The 18,736-nt window shown below is 40.1% G+C and overlaps 1 protein-coding gene across 3 annotated transcripts in view; it reads left to right on the forward strand.

The window, feature by feature from the left end:
* Nucleotides 1-953: 953 nt before the first annotated feature.
* The window catches only part of LOC137127701 (synaptotagmin-2), a 33,294-nt gene continuing 15,511 nt past the window's right edge, over nt 954-18,736 (forward strand). Inside the window, exons 1-2 of one of the 3 annotated variants that reach the window (XM_067505023.1) lie at nt 954-1,633; nt 2,729-2,849. The gene's annotated coding sequence lies outside the window, so the exon portion shown is untranslated. The remainder of the gene's footprint in view (nt 1,634-2,728; nt 2,850-18,736) is intronic. The other 2 variants (XM_067505021.1, XM_067505024.1) reach the window with 2 other exon arrangements.

Below are 18,736 nucleotides of genomic sequence, written 5' to 3' on the forward strand. Positions count from 1 at the left end.
CTAGTTGCCGCAGAGGTTTTGGCAACGTTCCCGGGAGGTTTAATAAGTGTAATGGGCAAACTGGCACTCACACCACTGCCCTGCCGTTGCTTTTCATTGACAAATGCTGCGCTGCTCCATCAGCGTGCCAGACTGTCTGAGCACACTTTTCATTTGTCTACGACAGGCCAGTTAAGGCGGCATGAGGCGGCAATACTGTGCAGTTCGGTTTGAGGCGGCATTTGGCACTGATTTATAGCCTGTTTGGTGAAAAGGCCTGTATTGTTTTATGCGTCTCAGTAGTGGCGCTGCTAAACAACATTCCTCCCAAACCAGCCACGTCTTGTATAAATTTCCCTGGAGAAACCCGCAGTGACGATGTGATGCAGCGCTCTCCAACTGTCCGCCTCAGAAAGTCTGGTGTCTATTGATTTGAGGCGGCAGAGTAAGACTTTGTTTAGCAAATCAATTCAATTCAATTTGAGGCAGTGAACTGTTAAAGCAGAAGGGAATGAAGAAGAACAACAGAAACTGAATCATCCTTAAATAAATTGCCACAAAACATGTCAAGTGTCAAGGTGTTGAACTCATTCCCCATTAAATGCTGGGCGCACGCTCCTACAGACTGATTCCTGCTTGAGTTTTACAGTTTTTAATGAGTCCAACTCTGACCTCCTCCAGCTCATCCCACCTACTTATTTAAATGATTCACCGCTTACACGTTAGGTGAGCAAGGACGGGAGGAACTAGTGAGTGTGCTGGAGTTTAGTGACAACTGCTGCTGAAAAGAAAAAAAGAACTTCCCATCTGTGCTCTTCCTGCCTCTTTACTGCAGCAAAACCAGCCCAAGCAGACCTGTACCACCACCTCACCCTTCCTCCCTTCTCTTCTCCACCTCCTCCCCTCTCTGGTCCTCACACCTCATTGCACTCCGGTTCCTGCAGAGTTCCTGCAGCAGGGAGGGAACACGACCTAAAATCAAGCTCTGTGAGAGCCACTGCAGGCTGCCGGTTACCATCTTTACTTCTCCTTTCACCGCTCATTGATTTCCTTGCTTTTTGCACCCCCTCGCTCTCCTCTGCCTCCTCTTCCCTCCTGCGTCTAATTCTCAAAGCTCAGCACTCCCTGTCTGCCAGTGCTGGGGGGGAAAAGTGATGGAGCAAGGAAGAAAAGAGGAGGAGCACAGTTGTTAGTGCGCCACCGAAAATCTACCCCCCCACCCCTCCCATACCCAGTTGATGACAAGGAGGGATTTTATTGAGTAGCTCCTCAGCCAATGAGCGAACAGTGCCGGGAAATACAGCAGTGGAACCGCACTGACTCTGATGCTCGTGCTGATTTCAGTGTGTTAGAACAATGTTAATCTGCATGAGAGTTTCCACTCCTCTCTGCCTGACCTGAGTACACCTCAGCAGCATCTTTAGCCCCGAAAAGTCCTATTTGTGAGTGTCAAGGTGGGGGGGGGATCTTGGACGGAAACAACCCAGGTGAATCTGGGACCTGCCAGCCATAAGGGTTTTCTGCAGCGTCTTCTGAGAGTGGGATGAACCAAAGTGCAGATTAAGATTTGTTTTTTTATCCTGTCGAGAGAATATCTGACCCTGTTATCTGCTTCCACACCTTGTTTAGGAAGCAGCACATCTCTTTTTTCAAGGTAAGTGGCATCTTTTTTTTCCTTTCGTTCCAGAGCAGCCTCATCAGTAACTCGGGCTTTGCTGCGTGCCAGGTTGTCACAGAGGCACCTAGCCTCATTACACACATCTTGCCTGAATGTGGGAAAAAAAAAATCTCTGCAGTGAGAGAACGAGAGAATTAATGGCTCAGGGGTAATTAGAGCAGACGGTCTTAGTGTCTTACCAGTCATTGCAATGCAGAGAGTATTTCAGTAATAGCAAATCTGCCTGAATGGAACTTTTTTTTTTTTTTTTTTTGCCGGTAACAGCTCATGCCTGGTGCGTAGCCCCTTGTTGTGCTGCAGTATAATGTTACATAATAAAAATAAATGTGTGCGATGATAGAAAGTGATACAGGCATTTTTTTTTTGCTCTGCAGAGGGAATACCAAAACACTTTTCTTCAGAAGGTTATGATGTAGATGTGTAGAAATTGATTAGAAGTGGGAGATTTGTGAATTCAAAAAAGTTAACATTTCCCACAAAAAGAGAAGTAGATTGAAATTAGGTGTGATTGACCTGGCGTGTAGTTTTCACTCTATTTGTTCACCGAGACATTTTTTTATTGCAATTCATCTTCAGATAGATGATGAGTCTTTTGTTAAGCAGCTAAAGCTCTAAGGGAGAGCTTGCAAGTCGAATCTGCTGAGCCAGCAAGAGTAAAGGGCCCATGCATATGAGAGTCTGCAGAGCTCAGTGCTCAGATGTAACTGTGTTGTCCTGTTAGCTTTTAAACCACTGGGGTATACAATATCTGTTGGTACGTATTATTATTATCATCACTGTCAGTGAGAATGTGCTGATAAGTGGTTGGACAGTGTGCAGCGAAATTTTGCGCATTACGGCCTCTTATGGATGATGATTATCTTTTAAACAGAGCACAGCTGGAATTCCTAACATCTTCTTATCACGTCAGTAGCACATTGCTCCTGTTTGCCCTTAAAGGCATCTCACACACAGGTGTTCCACTGTTTCATTTTATGTGTATTAACAAATATGTTATTTATATCTATTTCTATCTATATTGACACTGTGTGCCAGCAAACTGATTATGATGCAGTGGCTTCTTCTTTTGAGGTGACTGTGGCGCAGGATGTAGAGCGGTCGTCCGCCAGTTGTTGGTTTGATCCCCAGTCCCTCCGTTCACATGTCGAAGTGTCCTGGAGCAAGACACTGTTCCCCAACTTAGTTGCTCCTGGTGAGTTTCGGCCATCGGTGTGTGAGTGTGTGTGTGTGACTGTGAGTGCGAATGGGCGAATGACCTGCAGTGTTAAGCGCTTCGAGTACCAATAGGTAGAAAAGGGCTATAAAAGCCTTCATCGTTTACCATTCAGTCTCCCGGGGTGTTATGAGTACATGACTGTGACAGTCCTGAGTGTGTGTGCCAAATGAGGGCTTCCTTTTGGCATCAGCATTAAAGAGAATCAAGGGAAGTGTAGCCGCAGTGTGCCTGTACTCACTCACACACACACACATGTCCTCATGATGACACACAGAGCTTTTCTAACCTATGATGCCTTCTCTGGTCTTGCTGCATTTACTGGTTAAACGTAACATAGCATCAAATTGGAGATGGTAAAATGAATGCAAACGTGACCTAATGTGTAGTTTATGTCAGTGGACACTCATGATGTTAATATGCTGATCTTTTCCTATCTAGAGCTTTTTTCTTAATTGCTAAGATGGACATGATTAAGTTGCAGATTGTACTAATTAATAGAGCTGAACTTAATTGGAAGAGGGCAAAGAAGTAATAGCTGATCATCAATAGTTTAATAAAATCACAGATGAATGACGATTCAACTATGACAGGATTCAAACTGTATCAATTTCCATCTGAAGTTGTGTTCTCATGCTGATTTTGCATTTAAAAACGGAGAGGGGATTAGTCATGCAGTTTTACAGCCTGTGTCTGGTGATTAGGTCAGCTCTCAGACGTCTCTTAGACGTGAGTAAATTGTAAGAGAACAGAGCATTTTAACATTAACAGTGTGCCTGGGGACTGCAATGGGGGCGGTGCAGGGGGTGCAGTAATTGAAAGATGAGGCAAACTTAACCCTACAGCTACTACAGTAACAATGTACATTCAACTAGTTCATCATCAGAAGTGACAATGGTCAAGGATTTTATAGAAATAAAAGTTATAGTAAAATAATGAAACATTGAAAAGTGCGAAAGTTTGCATCCCCCTTGATCAGTGAATGAAAAAAATAATTGTAGTTCATTTCTGACGTAGCAACATTTGTAATTGTGCATCAAATATTATATGATAAAAATATGTTTTTGCCATTTCCAAAATAAGAGGGTCCTGACTTTTGCACATGACAGCATGATGTTTAGTAACAGGATCCTGGTTGAGCAGTAGTTCTGGTCCACTTATCAGTGGTTTGGTGACAGGAAATGAGTTGATCGAGTGTGAGTATCAGTACGTCATCATTTGACTAATATCTCAACCGAAATCTATTTTGACTCCTTGTTCTGCCTATGAGTGCCTGAAAAATGCCTGTGTTTTTTTTTTCTTTGTCGAAAACAGATGTTGCAGTAGTTAGAACACCTCACTTTAGCCCCTTTGAGGTTCCCTAACATTGCAGCTGGTCCTGGGGAGATGTGTTCTTGCCCAGAGCACTTCTGCTGTTTGATGGTTCATGAAATGGGATTCTGTGCTGTAGCATATAATCCTGTCCTCACTAAACTGAGATCCTTTTTTCGCAGGCTGTCAGGTGCATCAATGTACATGAAACACAGAGGGGATGTTTTACACCCCACACAGGCTGAGTGTAGAAAGTACGGATCAGTAAGGATCAGTACTAGTACTGCAGTACCGTAAGTAAACAACAAAAAAAAAATGTCAGTTTGTATAATGACATTTGATTTCTGTTTAGAGAAAGTTTGACAGTGATCACGGATGGCAGCATCAAAGGAGATGTTTAGTAGCTTCTCATGAAAAAGTTGCTGATGTCTTTGATGGTGCTGCAGTGCATTTTCTGTCAGCACAACACTTTCTGCCTGAGGATACAACTGAATAGATTTGTTCTTTGGCTCGATCTGAGTAGAAAAGAAGTATTTAAATACATAACCCAGGTACTGAACCTCTAAATGATTAAAACAACAGATGTCAATCGTACATATTTGGAGGCCCGTTTTATGGAAAAGGTGCAAAAGATGCAGAGGGTTAACAACAGAGGGAAAAAGAAAATTTAAGAAGAATGCACCAGGCAGACATGTTGAAAGATAAAATATAGGAGCAGAAGTAGATTTTCTGACAAAATATAAACATCTGTTTGACTTTATGAACTGTTTGGCCACAATATGGAAAGTTAGACATGAGGAATCCAGGCTGCAGAGACAGAGGGAGAGACCACTGCCATGGGACAAATCAGTATGATTTAAGGTTAAAGGAGGTTTTGGTTTAAAGATGCAATAATAAATATTTTTATCTTAACAAGGAATTTTGTGAATCAAGCTGACAAAGCAACAGAAACTAATGACAGGGTTCTAAAGTTACCCATAGCCTTTTACTGTCATTACAATCGTTTTATCATCATCATCATCATCATCCACATCAGTGCCATTTTAGTCCATTGTATTGTATTTGCAGCCTGCAACTCTACTGAATTGGTTCACTCCTACTTCTCTCACCAGCTTCCAAACAGTGAAATCACAAACATATATTGGTCTGTCTCTGGTTTTATTTATTCGGTCAAGCATTTCTCCCTGTCCCAGTGAAGACATGACTCTTGTGACTCAAGTGATTGTTTCAGCCTAGCCCATGCAATCTTGTGCGGATAGAGATCAATAGTTTTCAGTGCTTCAAGGAAGAATTAGTACCAGAAAAAAAGTACCAGATTGAGCAGCAAGTAGGTCTGGGTAGGCCACTGTGTAACACTGTGTATATGTGTGTGCGCGCGTGTGCCACTGGCATTAACGTGATGATGCTTATTCACATTTTGGTTTGTGAGGTTCATTGCATGTTGGATCCAGTGGTGGAGCTGGGGCTGCCCGTCTTTTTTGGTTTTGGCAGAGTTATTCTGATTTATGTCACTTCTTGTTCCCATTGACTGTGTTCGTTGTTGCTGTTGTTGTATAAGAGCCTCGGTAACACCAGAACTGCATTTGATTCGCCATTTATTGGAAAAAGAAGAACAAGGTTAAGTTCCTTTTCAGCACTGTACACTCCCCTTCGTATGATTAAAAAACAAGTCACAAAGCAATCATGTGACCACCTATGCGGAAATTACTTGTTTGAAGATTTCATCCCAAGAGTTCATCATAGAGTTCATCATAATACAGAAACAACACTGGAGAAATTCACCAATGATCTTCTCTTAGCTTCTGGAAATGAACTAATTTCTATACTCGTCCTGTTTGATATTAGTGCTGCATTTGAGACCACAGAACAAAATATTTCCTTACAAAGACTAAAAAATGTTATGGGGATTAAATGAGCTGCACTAGACTGGACTAGTTTAATCTTAGCTGTCAAAATGGTCAAATGTTTTCATGTTTCAAGTTAGTCATGGAGTTCCACAGGGCTCTGTTCTAGAACTGCTACCTTTCCCTTTATACACGTCAAACTTCAAGCATGGCCAAACAAGACCTAAAGGCCTGGATGTCCTGTAATTTCCTTTTTCTAAATTCAGACTGAATTTGTTGTGTTTATTCCTAAAAATCCCAGAAATATTCTGTCTAACCAAATAGGCACTTTAGCTTTGTAGGACTACTGGAGGGGTCAAGGGTATATACCCATCCAGTCTACATGTATTTTGTGGACTAGGATGAAGATTATGATGGTGTCCGTCGTGGGTTCTGTGGGGGATATTGCAGGAGCATAGGTAAGCCTGGGCTATTGTTGTGAGTCATCCAGTTCTTGTGTAACCGATGTGAGAGATGTCATCATTTTGCACACGATGTGGTTCAAACGGTGACCTGGGGGGACATCAGCACTTTCCAGGTGTGGCAGGTAGACACTTGGACTCAGGTAGGGGTGGTGGGGACGGGGAGAGGAGCAGCGGCCAATGAATGGAACAGACAAACTGATTAAGAGAGAAATGTGAAGCAGGTGTGGGAAGCTGGCTGCTGCTCATTCTGCTGTTACTGCCTTTGCTTGTGGTTTTAATAAGTTATATTTTACATTTTTGTGTTTTGTATTTTAATGTATGTAGCAAAAGCAGGGGCTTAAATGCCCAGAGGTATTGTTTTACAACAGTCGTGGCACGGACTGTCTTTGTATGGTAATGTCCTACATTATGGTTTTAGTTTCTTAGGTTGTTTTGGATTTGGTTGAGTTTTAATCCTTATTTCTGGCTGGGCCTCCAGCCATGGGTATGGTTGGTATACTGGGAGTTATACTCACTTTTACACTGCATGTTTTATTTTTTATATGATTTTTGGTTTGTTGTGTGGATAATTCAGATTTTGGATACTCCCAGCCCCCTGCCAGTGGCTGGTTGGTCTCCCAGCCATAGTATGACTTCTGCCTTCTTATTTTCCTTTTTAATTTTAGGATTTAATCTTGTTTTATTTTTATTATATATTTATAATATATTTTTATATATTTGTTACGGCAGTTAACCCATGCTGACTGTGGTGGCCTCTTTATTGAAGCTCATGTGGTTAATTTATAGATTTAATCTTGACTGGGTATCTCAGGATACTCAAGGTCACGTACGGACATTTTGAAAGCCTTACACCACGTGCTGCCACCACACCCCAACTCTGAATAAGCAGAAGACAATGGATGATGGATAGAAACTTGAGGTTATTATTGACAAGAACATGTCCTTTAACTCACACATAAAACAACTCTCTAGAACAGCCCCCCACCACCTGAAATGGAAGAAAGTTATATTTCTCTTCATTAGCGTATGTTCATTGGCTTCACTTAAAATCCAGAACAGAATTTAAAACCCTTCTTGTTTATAGTTAGAGCTGCCTCAGTGACTCTGAACTAGCTCTCAGTTTTGCTGCTATAGGATTAGACTGCTACGGGACCCACCTCCAGTCTGCTTTCTCCTGAAGTTGTGCCTCCCCCCTTTCTCTTTCTCTTTCTATACATTTGTGCAGTGTGTTTCCAATGTGCAGTTACTGGTCCAACCAACCCGCTTTTTGTTCTTCTTCTCTTTTCTCTCTCCATTCGCCCAAACCAGTCAAGCCCAATGGCCTCCCTGCCTGAGTCTGGTTCTCAATTTAATTGAGTTTTTCCTCTCCAGTGTTCCCTATGTGCTTGCACCAGGGTGATTTGTTGGGTTTATGTTCAAAATCTATATAGTCCTGACTTTATTATGTAAAGTGCCTTGAGATCATTTTGTGAATTGGTGCTATATAAACAGTATTTAATTTAACTGAATGGTTGTCTGTTTCTCGGTGGCCCTGTAATAGAGGGTGTAACCAGCCTCTTATCCAGTGAAAGCTGAGATCAGCTCCAGTCTATTGTTGATTTTCCAGTCGACAGAATATATATAATGAATCTCAGATTGATGGTTTTTGGATAAAGTGCACTGAACCATGAAACTGCACTGATCACAAAAAGGGTGAAAAAACGTGACGACATCGATTATCAATGACATTCCAATGTCCGCCCTATTGGACATGGACATGTTGCAATTTGTCTCAGCTACAGACTAATAGACAGAGTCAATGCTTTGGACATTTGGATGTTTGTGCACGCGTTTCCTCAGACTTCCACTATAACAAAAATCTGATGATTTTATTTCCATCCATAAAATAGAACATTTAAGTGGTAACTAAACCACACACACACACACACACACACACACACACACACACACACACACACACATATATATATAATTATATTATATTATAATTCCACATTTTGGAAAACAATAACATCTATCGAATCAATTGGAAAAAATGTCAGTTATTCTGTTTTACTAATGAAATAACAGTTTCATCAGACTCTAGGCTTGGACGATGTAAATCTTCACATTGTTTCTCTTTCTTGGTGCTATCCATATGGATCTGTGTCAATCTGTGTAATGTGTGTGGACACTGAGGCTCTTGTAGATTTTAATTCCTGCCTTGCGTATAGAGATGGGTTGAGCACATTGAATAACATGTCAGAAAAGCAGCCATGACAAGTCCAGTCAAGCATTTATAAACAATGTGAAGCAGACGTGACGCAGTTTTAAATTTTTGGTCGCTTCCACCATGCTCTCCCTGCCTTTCTCTTGGTGAGTTGGTGTCCGTGTTTTGACTTTGACATAATTCAGAAAGATGTCTCCTCAGTGAGTGCTGCTGCCACAATAGGTCAGTAGTGGAGTGCGGCTTTACATAAATGGTAAAAGAAATTAATAAGAACGAATAAAGACAAAAGTAAAGAAAGAAATGTATGAGGAACGGGAGTCGGATTAAAGGATGCTGTTGAGAGGAATACAAACCAGGTTTTGTGTTAAAATCTGTTCCTCATCGAGCTGGTTCTCTTTCTGTATCGTGTTTCGTATTAATGTTATGGCTGATCTGTGTGACTGTCAGGCCGATGTGTTTGAGCCCTTTCACACTGAGGTCCACCAGGTGTGAAATGATATTCCTTCTGAAGTGCAACATGGAAATACTGACTCTGACAATTACTTAAAAACTGAACATAAAGCAGTAAAGCAAGTTGTTAATAATACTGTGTACATTAATTTTTGATAGACAGAAGTTGTAAATAACTAAGTACATTTACTGAAGTAGTACCTACAAAATACTTTACAGGAGTGTTTCAATTTTATTTACCTTTACATTACAATTTACAGAGCAATACTGTAATTTGTACTGTAATTTTTACTACTAGTAGCTTTTTGCAGATGCAGATCATATATTTATTTATTCATATATTTATTGAAAGAACAAAGAAATGCTGCTCTGCTGTTATGGATAAACCATGTCAGGTCATAAAGTGGGTAAATTCTGCTCCACTTTTACCAGCTGACCTTTCTGGAGTCTCAGTAGCAACAGAGATGTTTGTCCTTATGTTTTTATTCTAATTTCCTTTGCCATAATTGTACCCTTTTGCATGATAACATGGCATAAACAGTACATTTTACAGAAGTCTCAGTTTTAAGTGTTTCAGTTTTAAGAAACTGAAGTGGTACCTGTACAGAATATGATTAGGCAGGTGCTCCGTGTGCACTGAGCTGGTGTAATTCTACCACCTCTATACACTGAAAAGGCAAAAATGTAAGTTTAGGAATGATGCTCTGTGAAAATAGAATGTATGCACAGTGACCCCTACTGGTCATTATGAGTCCTGCCCCTTCAGCTGAAGATGGACGGATGCAGAGGCTTGATAATAACATTAAAGCAACAACATTTATTAATAATTTCATATATTGGGATTGTAAAGTTTATTTAAATTTACCTATAGGCCCGTGAAGAAGACCTTTCTGTCTACCCATTTGTGAGCATTTGCTGATGAAGCGCTTTCCTAATGATTCCCCTTTTGTCTTCTGCCCCATCACAAAACAATTGGCAGATCTGTAAATTTGCTGGAGCAGAAAGCGGAAATGCCAGTGTCCATGTCAAGATTGAAACATCTGGCTCTCCTATTCACTGTGCTTAGTGAATTTAGTAACACATTCCTGAACATTATTGCTTCCAAACGTAACCGTGTCAATTTCTTTGTGTTTTAACGAGGAACAACAGGTAATCTAGCAGGAACATGACTGCTCCTGAATAAATTACTTAAAGTCTGGGATAAAATGTGAAATAGTCTTGAGGCCAGAAAAAGGAAACGTGGAAGCTTGGTGCAGAATGATCAGATAATTACTTACTGAACCCATGTCCCTTCCGGCTTCTCTTTCCTCAGTACAGTCAGTCATGTTTCCCTAGTATTGTGGTTTCAGGAAGATGTATTCCCTCCCTCTTCTTCTCTACATTCTCTATCTCTGAATGCTGCTCTCTCCTGATTTTCTGCTCAGACTCTAAATGCACCGATATAAAGCACTGGTCAGGCTTTTTTCAGCAATGGAAGGAAGAAAAAAGGAGTGTTTGTAGATGTGTGTGTATATGTATGTATGTATGTATGTATGTATGTATGTATGTATGTATGTATGTATGTATGTATGTATGTATGTATGTATGTATGTATGTATGTATGTAAGTATGTATGTATGTATGTATGTATGTATATGATTTTTATCCTCAGGTTGTGTAGCTGTTTGTTCATCTGTGTTTATGATGTTTTACACAAACCATATTGTTGAAGAAAAAATACTCAATCATTATGAATCTGTTTGCAGGAAAAAAATCTTGTAGAACTATAAATATTAACTATACAGTGAATCTTACAGTTACTTTACTGGTTGTGGATGTGAAGGGTTACATTTGTCCATCTACTTACAATATTGTGCAGTATATCGCTACAAGACATATTATGTTATTTTTGTTGTTATTGTGAAGCATTGAGACATATTGTCATACACTGTTGTCTTGCGGGTGTCATAGTTGCAATATTTCAACTCTGGGCTAAAGACAATTTACACTTACTTTTTTCAGTTTTCTCTCTGTGATTAATAGTGTTTTATGATATTTTGCAGCTGACCTCAGCTCACCTGATCATTCTCAGCTCCCAAGCGAACTGATACAGTAGCTCTCTCTGTAGTTTGTCACTTATCGTGTTTAGCTTTTTCTGGGGGGTAAAATAATTTAACAGTTAGCTGTAACGAGGCAGAATCCCAGGAAAAGAGAGGGTAAGACATGCAACAAAGGTGAATTTCGCAGGACTTCTTCTGCAACCAAAAAGGCGGCCAAGTCAGTCACAGTGTGTGTGTCAATGCCTGACACCTGAGTTTTGTGACTTTTGTGTTTTATGTTATGACATTTGGCTATGAATCAGTCTTACTTCTCAAGAACAACGTTTTCCAGTTAATCAGCGATGATGCATTTTGTTCAGAAGTCTCCACATTACCTCAGCACTCTAAGGACCCCAGAAAGGTAGATTGGTTGTTGGCTTGTTCCCCGTCTCTTCTGGTCACATGTCGAAGTGTCCTTGAGCAAGTCACTGACCCCCAACTTAGTTGCTCCCGGTGAACGTTGGCCAGCAGTATAGCAGCTCCCCCATCGGTGTATGAGTGTGTGTGAGATTGTGAGTGTGAATGGGTGAATGAGAATCAGTGTAAAGTGCTTTGAGTACCAATAGGTCATATAAGTGCAGACCATTTGGCCAAGGAGAAAGTCAGGCCCAATATCTGTAAGTCAACAGCATGTATTGCTTTATAGACATAATGCTAACTCTGTGCAGCGCTGAATAAAAGAACTACAGGGGCACAACAGTATGACTGGGTTCACCTTTTGACGATTCAGACAACTCTGAATCTCTACTAATATTAATTTCAAAGACAGCTTATCAGTCGAACAGACCACATAATCAACTAAGGATTTACCACTCACACGGGTGAGTGGAGTGGATTCAATGGCTTCAAACACTGATGCTGTTAAAGGGCTATATTTCCCCATCTCAGATGAGTCGTTTTTGCAGTTTTTAGATGACAGAGGTTTCAATAAATAATTCTCGAGTAAACCTAAACTACGATTTATGATCAGACTTTTACTGTTGTTGTCTGGAAATGTTCAGCCTTACCCAGGGCCAATCACCTCTATGCATTGTTTCTCAACTCCATCTGATTTAAAAAGTAGAACAGGCGTCATTCCCAAGATGGATATGATCAGAATTTTGGGCAAATACAACAAATGCTGACATAATGTTTCTATCAGAAACTTGGCTTAAGAAAGCTATAATTGATGACTCAATTTTTCTTGATGGCTACAAAGTGTACAGAACTGATAGGGTAGCTAAAGGAGGAGGGGCCACAATGTATATCAATTCAAAGCTCATTAGCTCGGTTTCTTTGTCAGTCCCTAAAGCTAAAGGGTTTGAGACCCTGGCTATTAAAGTGGGTGTGTCAACAGACTCTTATATCACTGTGGCTGGCTGCTGAAAAGATACCTTCAAATCCATATCAGATATTCTACATGACTTAAATGATTCTGAATTCATCTCTTGGACCTCAGATTTTTGTGTGACACTCTAAACCTTGTACAACTCATCAGTCACAAGTCAGAAAATAAATCTAGTTTGTTTCATTTAATTGTAACAAATACATCTCATTAATACTCTTCAGTTGGCATATTGTGTAATGACATCACTGTGCCATCGCCTGTGTCAGAAATACAAAAGTCCCAAAGACATATTTAAATTTTAAACAACATTATCCCAGCTAATTTATTTAAGAATTAAATACTGGGCACAAGCCACAATTTTGAAACTCTGTTGCTGATTGGACTACATTTAGGAACCTTTAGGAAAAAATTTACCTTAACGGCTTTTCTTAAAGTCTGTCACAGAGAATTTTAAATATTCCATCAAAGTTCTGGAAAACAAACAAATCTATATCGAACGCCAATTTTATTCTAAACCTTCCTGAGAACATTCTAGTTGACTCAGTTGAACTAAAGGACAAAGCAGCTTTTGTTAATCAGTTTAATAAACACTTCATTAGTACAAGGTGTATGTCTGACAGCTTGTGTATAAATACCATTTCCATCCGAGTAACTCGACTAGATTTTTTTAAAATTTTAAACCAATCCCAGTTACTGAAGTTTACAAAGCTTTCAAAGACATTGACCACAAAAAATCTGCAGGTCCAGATATCCTGGATCCCCGCCTCTTAAAAATGGCTGCAGATATTATTGCCATTGAGCCCAGCGCATGCATTTTCCATTTAAGTCTTCAATCAAACAATTAAAACTTACAATTTGGAAAGCCACATATATCCTTCCCTCACATAAAGGTGGAGATCCTTCTGAGGGACTATCATTTCAAAACTTTCAGTTTTTGATTCTCAGGTTAATTTGAAACAGTTTATCTGATAATATTTTCTGTAAGTTTCAGTCTGGTTTTAGAAGTGGTCACAGTGCTATCACTGCTGCTATGGCTGTGATGGACAAAAAAAACAGCATTGTGCCACCCAATTTGTAGAGCTTTTAAAAGCGTTCGATTCAGTCTATTATGAAATAGTTCTAGTTAGGCTCAGAAATGCTGGCGTTGGCTCTAATGCTATTAAATGGCTTAAAAATTACCTAACAGGTAGGACTCAGTGTGTCCAGGCAGAGGGCCACAAATCCGACTTTCTTGAGGCAACTAGATTTGTGCCTCAAGGTTCCAGCTAGAGGTCTTATATTATTCTCTATTTTTATAAATTAAATCCAGACATTCAAGCTAAATTGCATCTCTATGCGGATGACACAATTATCTATAAATTTGCACCCTTTAAAGAACAGGCAATAAATGGTCTGCACTTATATAGCGCTTTTCTACCTGTTGGCACTCAGAGCACTATACACTGCTTCTTATTCACCCATTCACACTCACAATCACACACTGCTACGCAGTGGGGGAGCTGCTACGCAGCTGGCCAACTCTCACCAGGAGCAACTAGGTTGGTGTTCAGTGTCTTGCTCGAGGATGCATCGACATGTGACCGGAGAAGCCGGGTATTGAACCAACAACTGCGAGATTGGTGGACAACCGCTCTACCTTCCTGTAGAACCTAAGTCTGCATTTCAGTCATTGCAAAGAGATTTTTTTTAATGCCCAAAAAAAAGTTTATAGTTTTGATAATAGAAATTTTTACATCTCATGGTACAATGATTGAAAGTGTGTCTCCCTAGTGTACTTGGGTATTTGGATTGATGAAAAGCTTTAATTAGATATGAATATTTCCAAATTGGTTGTGAAACTCTAAATGAAGATTGGCTTTTATTGTCTCCGCAAAGATAAAAAGTATTGGAAGCCACTTTTCTGTCTATGATCGATTATGGTGATATACTGTACATCCATTCAGGCCGCAGTCACTTTAAGGAGCCTCGGTTCAGTGTATCATGTTTCTTTACGTTCTATTTCAAATGCAAAATCTCTCACTCACCAATGCATTCTCTATGATTTAGTTGGCTCGACATCACTAAGTATCATCGATAAAGCTTTGCGGGGTAATCTCCCAGAATACCTTAGTACCCCCCTTTCTGTCAGTTCTAGTTGTTATCACCTGCGCGTCTAAGTGGTTGCTTTCTAATGTTCCTCGGGCTTGGACAGACTTTGGCAAAACATTATTTTCCTATTGTGCCCCATGGTCATGGAATAGACTTAAAAAAACACTTTAATCGATACTAATGTTTTTAGTTTATGATTTTGCAGTGAGAGAGAAATGTCAGTGTTTTACTCGAGAGGTCTCTGTGCTTGAATAGCTGTCATTCAGTCTTAGTGTTTTTTTATCTATTTAGTTTTGCATGGTCTCCATTGAAAAGAAACTCCTGATCTCAGTAGGATTTCCTGGTTAAATAAAGGTGAAATAAAAAAAAAAAGACCGAGTTAAACCCCCCCTGCCTGGGGATATGTAGGATGTGCTGCAACCATTTAGCTGCCAGGGCTTTCCCCAGGCCCATTTGTTGTTTACTGAATACATACAAGGTTAAAATGCGGACATGTAAATAACATGCATGTATCCTTTTATTGTTTTTGAAAATACCCAGTAAACTGCTGGGTACTTTAGTTTTTAAAGTAAGTAAATGGTGCATTTGCTGGGGACCATTTTCAGGCAAGGCTTGACACATTTGGTGCTTTAGTGAGCAACAGAATGGCACCAACACTGTAGTATGTGTGGATGGAATCAATTCACCGTGATCTAGTCGAAGATGTCTCACTTGTGTGTCACTTTGAACCTCCATCTCAGGATTGTGTTTGTGTGCACAAGCAGAGCAACGGTAGATTTACATCTCCATCACGTTACTGTCAGGTTTGTTGCACCTTACAGGGCAGGACAAATTAAACTTTTCATCATTCTTGTTAAAATATTGTTGATTATTAATTCCCAGCACAGAACCTCCCAACTACAACCAAAGCGAATGTCTAATAAGTGGGAACACCTGGGCCTTACGACGGAACTGAGCCGTGATCACAGTTATTAGTTTTACATTAAGTCACAGTTTCTGCTGTGAGAAAGATCTATTCCAGTTGTGGAGAAGCAGCTTCTAAATGAAAATAACTAAATACTCCAAAGCTATTTACCGTAAAAATCGTATATTAGCAACTCTGACTGTTTTTGTTTGCTTTCTTTTAGTGTTTTATTCTAGTTTTAAGCAGTTATGCATTTACTGGCCTGATCATTTTGACACTGAATTTCTGAAGTACAATCATGCAAGTAACTCAGTGTATAAAATCATACACACGGATGCCCGCACACATACACACACACACACACACACACACACACACACACTCACCTTGTTGACTCGCTACTTCCATGACATAACATTGAAATACTGCAACTGACATACAAAGTAGCTACAACCATACGGTACTTTCTGTATACTGTTGTCTACACTGCAGTAATGATTGTCCTGTGTGTGTGTGTGTGTGTGTGTGTGTGTGTGTGTGTGTGTGTGTGTGTGTGTGTGTGTGTGTGTGTGTGTGTGTGTGTGTGTGTGTGTGTGTGTGTGTACAATAGGTAGAGTCTAGAGAGAGTAGAGAAACAGAAGTAAGAGGAAAGACGAAAGCAGAAAGTCAGCATGGCGGGAAGTGGGGGAAGAGTGTGAGCAGCTGACTTTTGGACAACCTGCCTTCCAGCTTCGTATTTCTCTGTTACACCCCTGCATTGCAGCACTCCCTGCAGGAGCTGAGAGGGTGCAGTCTTTTCCACATCCTCTCTGCTGCCTCAGAAGACGCAAATCATCTTGATCAAAATGTCCCAGCACAACTTAGCACCAGAACACAGTGGTGCCAGCCGTCCTTTTCATACGTTACTTATCAGGGGCTTTAATTGTGGCTAAGTTGCTCTAATAGACATCCCAGCGCAGCATAGTCCTAAGTCCTGACTCATGTTTTTTGTTTTTAATGTTATTTGAGAGGATGACTCGTAGGGAGCGAGCTAAAGATTTATTCATTCATAGAAGCTCTGAAGGAATGAGAGAGAGCCTTGGATGAGCTAGAGGATCCCACAATGCACTGGGGGCATAAGTGAATCAATCCGGTTCTGGCTGCTGCTGCAGCTGTATTGTGACCTTGTGCTAAACTCTGCTCGGACACCAACGCTGCTTAATCAGAAAGGAAAGTAGTGATTTCTCAGTTTAGTTCATGTGCACGTAGTGATTCCATTGGGTAAGATGTTCAAAAGAATAAAAATCATTATCATCTTCAGATTTCTGTAGTATTTCTTTAACCGTTAAAGAAAATGCAATGTTACAACAATTAAAAGTAGTAGTGATCTTGTTATCTAGGTGCTAGTCATTATTCTTCTGAATTACTGAATTGGCCTTTTCATTCTCTTGCATTAAACATCTTGATAAAGTTCAGGGCTGCTGAAATTCAGCAATGACTTGTCCAGTAGCTACAGAATAACTCGATGAACGTGAGTCCAGCTGCTTCTCTTTTTCTTCTGTTGATTTGTCTTTATTCCTGAGAGACGTATTATTCCCATTACCTGCTAAATGCTGCACTGTTCTTTCCCAGCAGTCAGTATATGTGGCGCCTTTTTGTCATTGCATGTTGAGAGGTAGCAGTGGGTCAGGAACAGTTTGGCCATAAACAGCTGCCTGCTGTGGCAGCATATGACACTATGAGGGCAAAGAGATGAACAAACAGTACAGCTCACTATGTGTGACCCCTTTATCACTGTCATTAGTGTTATTTAAAAAAAATTAGAGAAGACAAAGATCTTAAAAACTTGAACAGTGTCTTTCAGTGCTACAGTAAGACTATATAAATTTTATTGTGATTGTAATTTTTATGGTTTAATGAAGGGAACTTAAGCCATGTCATTGCAACAGACTGCAAACGAACTGAACAGGTTTGTGATTTAGGCTCAGTGAAGGAACTCGTCCAGCTGCTCACTACTTTCCAATGTTTTCCCTGCTACCGCCTGTTTTTCTCGCAGTCACACTGGTTAATGGTCGATTTCTTCTTATTGTAAGAGCTGTAATGGTGGCTGGAAAATATAAAGCTGCGAGTATTCTTTTACCGTATAAGAGAGAGTATTTTCTGAATCTCGACTGACCCGAGCCTCCATCACACACAAACACACAAGAGGCTACAAACACTTTAAAGGAAACACTTATGAATTTTATATTAAAAACAAGAAACCTTTAACTGCAGATATGTACAACCAGCATCTCTCTTCTTGACTCATTCGTCTCAAAACATCCTCGGTGTCTGAGGAATAAGGCTGGTTGAAGAAAAACAAAAATGTCTTTGTTGCATTCATCAAACTGAAATGTCATCTACAGGCCCTGGAGGCCTTACCTGCACAGGCGGATTTTGGACTATCTTCTATTGGTCTCAATGCACTTCTGTTGTGTGGAGCTTATTGGCGGTGGATACACTCTTTTCCTGCGTTAGGTAATTCTTTCTTTGACACTCCATGTTACAATCCCACCATGTGAACCTTGTCAGACCCAGTATTACAGATGGAGTGACCTACGTAACTATAACTTTTATCTAATCCTATCCACTCTGTCATGTCACCTCTTTCGCTCTTCATGCACCACAGATTTGTTCATCGGTATGATCTCATGATTGTTTTTTAGTCCAGGTACCTCTCTTTTTCTCCAGCTGTCTGTGTCTCTACAGCCTCCTTGGTACTTCGTCATCACAGCATGGCACACATACAGTACAAGCACACGGTCAAAGACACATTACATTACATTTTTAAGCTTTAAGCCTACTTTCTTACTGCTACATCTGTAACTGGTTTGAAATTTGTGTCGGTTTTTCTGCATTTGTCACGTTAGCTAACAACAAACGTATTTCCCAGATAAGCCACACAATGCTCCTGAGAGGCTATACTGAAACTCACTGCAGGGTTTTCTGGAATCTTTTAAGCTCTTCACCTGTCTCCAGTTCATTAAGAATGTTGAAGATAAGTGTATTTAGTTTGACAGAAAACATTATTCTTTTTTGTTGGAATATCAGTCCTAATGCTGCTTTGCTTAATTTTCTGCAAAGCAAAGTAAAATTTAATTTCACTTAGATTAATGAGTAACATATCAGATCAACAGTACTATTCATCCATTTTCTCAGCCATAGAAGAGTGA

The sequence above is a fragment of the Channa argus genome, chromosome 5, assembly GCF_033026475.1.
Source record: "Channa argus isolate prfri chromosome 5, Channa argus male v1.0, whole genome shotgun sequence".
Taxonomy (NCBI): Eukaryota; Metazoa; Chordata; class Actinopteri; order Anabantiformes; family Channidae; genus Channa; species Channa argus.